This window comes from Giraffa tippelskirchi, chromosome 12 (genome assembly GCF_054371585.1).
Source record: "Giraffa tippelskirchi isolate mGirTip1 chromosome 12, T2T-mGirTip1v1.2.pri, whole genome shotgun sequence".
Classification (NCBI taxonomy): domain Eukaryota; kingdom Metazoa; phylum Chordata; class Mammalia; order Artiodactyla; family Giraffidae; genus Giraffa; species Giraffa tippelskirchi.
This window is the reverse complement of record NC_137286.1, coordinates 54010177-54017375: the sequence shown is the minus strand read 5'-3', so window position 1 is coordinate 54017375 and position 7199 is coordinate 54010177. Positions and strand designations below refer to the sequence as shown.

The following is a 7199-nucleotide window of genomic DNA, read 5'->3' as shown; positions in this document are numbered from 1 at the left end:
TTGGTTGTCTTTCTCTTATATTGAACAATAAAAGTGTCCAGGATCTCAATATACTGATTAGTTGGTACCTCTGGATAATAATTATTAATGAGGGAAGTGAAAGTTGGAAAGGAAGCAGTAAGCTGAAGTAGCCTTCACAACTGCAGTGATGAGAGAAAGAAGAGAGATGAATCGAAATGCTGGGGACTTAGACTGACTTCCTGTTGGTTTGGGGAGAAAGGAACCAAGATGTAGATGAGGGTCTGCTGGCTCCATGTCAGAGAGTTCCTAAGGTCTTTGATCTGATTTTGTCCATGGTGAAAGTTAAGGGTTAGTCACTCAGTCGTGTCCTACTCTTTGTGACTTCATAGACTGTAGCCTGCCAGGTTCCTGTGTCCATGGGATTCTCCAGGCAAGAACACAGGGTTGCCATGCCCTCCTCCAGGGGATCTTCCCGACCCAGGGAGAGAACACAGGCCTCCTGCATTGCAGGCAGTTTCTTTACCATCTGAGCCACCAGGGGCCCATGGTAGATGATTCTGAAGAGAAGAGAAAGGGGTTCATGAGAGAAGCTTTGGTGAGTATGTTGGTGAGTCAAATGGGTTTGCATATCCCTACTTCCTTCTTTCCATCCCCCTTCCTTCACTTCCTCCTTTTTCTCTTTCTCCTTTGCATCCTTTCCTTTCTTCCTTCCTACCATCCCTCATTCCTTCCTCCATGTTCCCTTCTCTCTCTATTTCATCACACCCATATCACTTACATCTCCCCCTATTTCCATGAAAGTTGGACGTGAAGTCCACGAAGGAAGGACCTATTCTCTATGTAGCTTAATGCCTACACCAGGCCCTGACACAGAAAAGAACTCAATACTGTTCAGTGGGTGGGTAGTTTCCACAGAAAGCAAGGTTGCTGTTCAATTTGAGGGAGAAACTAAATCTCAGGGGGCAAAATCCATCCCCTCTTATGTTAAAAGCAAAGAATCTCATTAATAATAGCTATTCCCCAGATACATAAACATTCCCAATGCCTACAGAATACGAACAAGCTAGTCTTGTTTTCTCTAGTCCCAGTTTAAATAACATTATTTTTCCTCATGTAGGACAGGCATCCAACATTAGGACTGAAGAGGAACTGTGTTCCCATTGGCTTCTTCCTTCCATCGACAAGTGCAGTAAGATAGGTTATTACTCAGGCCACTAAGCAAATACATTGTGAAAGTAACATGCTAAACTATTTCTCTGAAAACATGAGTGGGAAGAGGCTCTTTCCGCCTCCAGCTTTCAGTGGTTGACTCCTTGGCCAAGGTTTAGCATTTAAGCAAAGATAATTGTTTACTTACCACTGATTTTCCAATTCCATCCAAAGAAAGAGGGTAATTTAATAAAGGAAAAGTGGGTCTGCCTCTTCAGGTTCCTCTCTTGACTGAGAACACAAAAAGAACTAAACTGAATGGTCCCTGATAACCATCCTAGTTGATTTTAACAACATTGCCTTGATGGACTTCTAGTAAAAGGGGCACAGTAAGCATCAACACCAAACGCTTTTTCAATTTTTCCTCCTACTCAAACTTTAATACTGCGTTTGCTGCCTTCAGGTAGAAGGGCTAAGAGAATTCAAACGCTGATAACTAATCAGTGTCATTTGTATTTCTGGATGAAATGCTGTGTCTAGTAAACCTTTTCAAATCTTAGGCTAATATTTTGAGGCTTAAAACACACCAGAGAACATCCACATCTCATTATATCTAGTTGCTTCAGTTTCTTAAAAATAACATTGGTAATTATAATTTTTGACCATCTTCAATTTTCAGCCCCTATTATATTCCTCACAAAGAAAATTTCAGTTCTGTGCCTGAAAACATGTGATGGAATCCATTTACCACTTAAGCACCTACTATTGGGATTTCCAGGTGGCGCTAGTAGTCAAGAACCTGTCTGCCAATGCAGGAGACATAAGAGATGCAAGTTCGATTCTTGGGTTGGGAAGATCCCCTGGAGAAGGGCATGGCATCCCACTCCAATATTCCTGCCTGGAGAATCCTCATGGACAGAGGAGCTGGGTGGGCTATAGTCCACAGGGTCACAAAGAGTCTGACATGACTGAAGCTACTTAGCAGACACGCATGCACGCACCTATTATTAAATAGCAATTACCTATGCTCATTCCAGTCTTGAAAGAGAAATGGCGTAGAGGATATAAGAGAGGATTAAATTCATAGAAAATGCGGGAGACAATACTAAAATCGACTTGGTTATAGAATTTTCAGGTCAAATAATGGATTTGTCCCATAATCAATGAGAATTTATTTTTATAATTCTAACTCCATAATTTAAAAAACTACCTGCCCTGTAGCTATCTCAGTATCCCAGTAAGCTAGGACCTGGGTGGTTGTCACTAAATGTTCTTCTTTTGAGCTCCATATATTTTCTGTCTCAAAGAGGAAAAAAAAAAAAAAAACACTTAAAGAAAATCCAAAGACTGAGAAAAAAAGAGAGAGAGAGAAAGAAATCTAATAGATATGACTACAGTTTCAAGGGAACAAGGGACAGACAGTGGAAGGACTGTTGATCTCTGATGCAGTGTAAAGAAGGTCCTCCTTCTCAGCTGTGAGGCTGCGGTGACTGACTGTAGCGGAGCACATACTGCGCAGTAGGTCTTTTTCTGGATCCATGACTGACAGCAGGGCTGGAGTAGGTATCATCATGCCCTGCCCAGACCTGAGTCCTCTCCGTTACAGGATACGCCAATGGCATCCTACCCAAGCATCTATACCCATGATTCTTCCCAGGGCTTCCTCTTGGGAAAGTTTCTGGGGATTGGACACCCTCTATGAGAACCCATGGACAGAGGAGACTGGCAGGCTGTGGTCCATAGGGTCGCAGAGAGTCGGACACGACTGAGGCGACTCAGCACACACAAGTAGTTTAAAGTCAGCAAGGAATGGGAAGTCGTGTGCAAATATTCCAGTTTTCTCACTCATCTCCCAAATGCCCCTGACAAGGTGGAGTTCCAGGTGTCAGCAGCTCATGCATGCACCTCACTGTCCTCCTTATTCTGCATCATGCTTCCCATCTACTTTGCTGGTGCTTCCTGGAAAACCATTTGCTCCTTGTCTCAGAGACAGCTGAGCCCAAGACAGTGAAGTTAGTCAAAGACAGTGACCAAGTTGCCCTCTCTGCTTTCATAACAATACTCTTGATTCCTTACTTAATGAGCTCTTGGTCTGAATAGACGTGACCCCACATGGCCCCATGATCATTCTAAGACTGTTGACTTCTTCCACCATTAGCTCTCCTAGCCAGCTTTTGAGGTCAGGAATGTCACACTCCAAACAGTTCTATGATGATGGCAGAATCATACAATCATATTTTCCCTCTTATCCTCCTCCTGTATCATTTTGTTTTGTTTTGTTTCCAACGGAGGTTAATTAAGGTCTAGGAAATACAGAAAAAGCTTCATGAGCATGAAATAGAGTCAACATATAACTGACTATACTGATTCATCAGTATAACTTTGTGTCAAAAGAAATGGTGGTTAGACTGAATGTTTTGTCTCTCCCATCAAATTCATATGTTGAAACCTAACCCCCAAAGAGATGGTATTGAAGGTGAGGCCTTTAGGAGGTTATTAGGTCATGATGGTGGAGTCTCCCTGAATGGGGTTATTGCCCTGAAAAAGGAGGCCCTGGAGAGATTTCCCAACCCTTTCTGATATGAGGACATAGGAAGAGACCCTGTCTATGAACCAGGAAGTGGGCTCTCACTTAGACACCAAAGCTGCTGGTATTTAGATCTTGGTCTTGTTAGCCCCCAGAACTCTAAAAAATAGATGTGTGTTGTTAATAAGCCATCCAATTTATGTTATTTTTATAGAAGCTGGATGGACTAAAACAAATGACAAACTTTATGATATATAATAAGAAGTATAATGCATGATCTCTATCTTTAGTGAGCCAGAAATCTAAGAAGCAAGAAAAAGAAAAAAAAAAAAACCACAACTAAATGGATGACATACAAGCAGTGTACTATGAGGAGCAGACTATCTCAGTGGCCCTTAGCTGTGTTTCTGCAGATCACTCTTGTTCCCCAAGATGATCAACAATGCTAACTGTTGAAATCATATATAATCTTATTTTTACTAACTTACGGACAAGATTATGTTATTGGATAAGATTTTCTTATTTTTAAGTTTTACTCTCATTTATATTTCTACTATCTTTGGTATCTAGTACTACTTGGTCATTCTAGATTTAAGTATATAACAAGGATTCTTAGCATTTTTTCCTTCATCTGACAATTATGCATACAATGCCTGCTACATGTGAGGCACTGTTTAAAACACTACGCTAGGGACTTACCTGGTGGTCCACTGGTTAAGAATCCACCTTGTAATACAGGGGACGTGGATTCAATTCCCAGTTGGGGAAATAAGATCCCACATGCCTAGGAGTAACTAAGTCCCATGCACCACAACTACTGAGCCTGCAGGCCACAAATAGAGAGTCCATGCACCGCAACAAAAGATCACTCATGATGCGACAAAGATCCTGTGCACCGCAACTAACACCCAACACGGCCAAATAAAACAATTAATTTCAAAAAGAGACTGGGCTACAAAGGTGAACAAAATAGATAAGGTCCCTACTTTTAGGACGTATATATGCAATCTGTGTGATGTAAAATATTAAATATGCCAAACTAGTAAATGAGCAAGATGACGGTAAATAGTCACTGCTGTGGAAAGAAATGAATTAGGGCAATATTACAAAGAATGACAGGGGTGTTGGCCAGTTAAACTGGGTCATCAGGGAATACCTAAATGAAGTGACAGTGTTTGAAGTAAAAACTGAATGCGTAGAAGAGGCCAACTACGTGAAGCTCTGAGGACAAGCATTCTCTAGGCAGAAGGTGGAGCAAGCAGAAAAGAACTCGAGTATCACTGAGCTTGAGTTTTATGATCATCGGAAAGAACTCCATATCTGAAGCTTGATGAGCTTGGCAGAATATCCAGAAATGAGATCATGGAGGAAATCAATGCTACTCGAAATGTGGTCCCCAGATTCATGTTGGTCCAAGAAGTGTTTGTTACTGATCCATGAAAAAAATAAGTAAATAACTACAGAAATTATGAGTAAGTATTTAGAAACTTTATTTTATATTTGACCAAAGAAAATTATTATGCTTATTGAATCTAAAGTCATAGTTTCCAAAGTATGTGCTGATATGTCCTAGGGGTGGGGTGGGGAAGAAGGGACAGGGAGGGGAATCAGTCATGGGGCCCCATGGGACATTTCAAAATTTCAAGGAAATCACAAAAAGAGCCAGCATGCAGCTGGACACTGCAACATCAGGGTCAAAGTATGCCACATTTCCCAATTAATTGGAGCTAGGTTTCTTCTGATGGCATCATCTTTGCAAAGCTGGCTTTTCAACAGTGTGATATCAAGCAAGTACTGCGTAGAATCAGTGTGGAACAGTGAAACTGATGCTGATAGCAATCTGATCTTGAGGGATGTGTGGAGCTGGGCCGTGTCCCACTGGTAAGTGGTGAGAATTATTTCAGAATCAAATACAAACATTCTTTTTTCTGTCAAAACCATATGTATTACTATCTTGCATGGCTACTTAGTTGTCAGGACATCTATTCAAATTTAATTGTTGATAATGTAACCTGGGCACTGGGCTTTTCCACAGCTTCCTGTTGATGGTAATGTGCAGGGGAAAAGGATTACTCCTAAAATGTGTATAAGCTAGAGATAGAAAACACTCTAGACTGAGACCGTTTTGGAATTCCTAATCCAGAAAGGGTCCTGCTCCGACAGAAACCTGCTTCTGTAGCAGATGAGTGACTCACGCAGGGAAAGGCTGGAAGCAGGACCATGATGGGAAATTCTGCCGCCCTTTGCCACAGGGAGACTCCCTGGAATCTACTATGGAGCTACTCAGAGTACGTGTCTATGTAATGCAGCCTCCCACTAGGGGCTTCTCAGAAACACACAATATCAGGCCCCACCCCAAATCCATGAAGTCAGAGCCTGCATTTTAACACGATTTTGAAGAGCTTCATATGCATGTTGAAGTTGGAAAAGAACTGGTTTATAAGCCACAAGCTGATTTTATGAAACAAACCCACACGTGTTAATCAAGATAGAACCTCTGAAGGAGATGCCTGTCCATTTCAACTTAGTACCTGCACCCTCCCACTCTCTCCCTGATCCTGCTGGTCAGAGGAAGATTCTATCACCATCTCCTACCATGGGAATCTTTAGCTTTGCCCTCTCTACTGGTCCCTTTCACAGCATTTAAAAGACCTTAAGATCACCCCCTATCTTTAAGATATTCCCTCTTGATCTTGACCTTGCAGGTTCCCTCTATTACCAAAAATCTCTTTCTCAAAGCTCTGGGTAAAATTTGGTGATGCTGAAAGCTCAGCTTCTCTGTGCACCTGTGCTGAATTGAATCTTGGAGACAGAGTTTGGGGTGAAGTAGAAAAGGATAGCTTTATTGCTCTGTCAGGCAATGTACAAGGGAGCTCCTGCCTTGAAAACCTATGTATCCCAACCTGGGAGGATTTGATTAGGAGTTTTATGCTTCATGGGGTCGCAAAGAGTCTGACACTACTGAGCAACTGAACTGAACTGAATACTTCAAGGGTGGGGTTGCTGATAAGGTTAGGGTGTGTGCAGGGTCTTAGGTAGTCAGATCTCCTAATCTTAATGAGCTTCTCTGGCTCCTTTAATCTTGCCTCAAGTGGTTTCTTCATTGCTCCTTTCTTGATTCAGTTCAGTCAGTTCAGTCACTCAGTCATGTCTGACTCTTGCGACCCCATGGACTGCAGCACACCAGGCTTCCCTGTCCATCACCAACACCCAGAGCTTGCTCAGACTCATATCCATCACGTTGGAGATGCCATCCAACCATCTCATCCTCTGTTGTCCCCTTCTGCTCCTGTTTTCAATCTTTCCCAGCACTGGGGTCTTTTCCAATAAGTCAGTTCTTCACATCAGTTGGCCAAAGTTTTGGAGGTTCAGCGTCAGCATCAATCCTTCCAATGAATATTCAGGACCCATTTCCTTTAGGATGGACTGGCTGGATCTCCTTGCTGTCCAAGGGACTCTCAAGAGTCTTCTCCAACACCACAGTTCAAAAGCATCAATGCATTGGTGCTCAGTTTTCTTTCTTGAATTCCCTCATAGTTCAGTCAGTAAAGAATCTGCCTAC

At 42.2% G+C, this 7199-nt stretch overlaps 1 long non-coding RNA gene across 2 annotated transcripts; it reads left to right on the top strand.

The window, feature by feature from the left end:
- Positions 1-400: 400 nt before the first annotated feature.
- On the top strand, positions 401-2449 carry LOC145528407 (uncharacterized). Of its 2 annotated transcripts, none has more exons than XR_014070382.1 (2): positions 401-556; positions 1079-2449. It is a non-coding gene; the product is annotated as an uncharacterized LOC145528407 (long non-coding RNA). The 2 variants fall into 2 exon arrangements; XR_014070383.1 differs by having other exon boundaries at positions 436-568.
- Positions 2450-7199: the final 4750 nt, after the last annotated feature.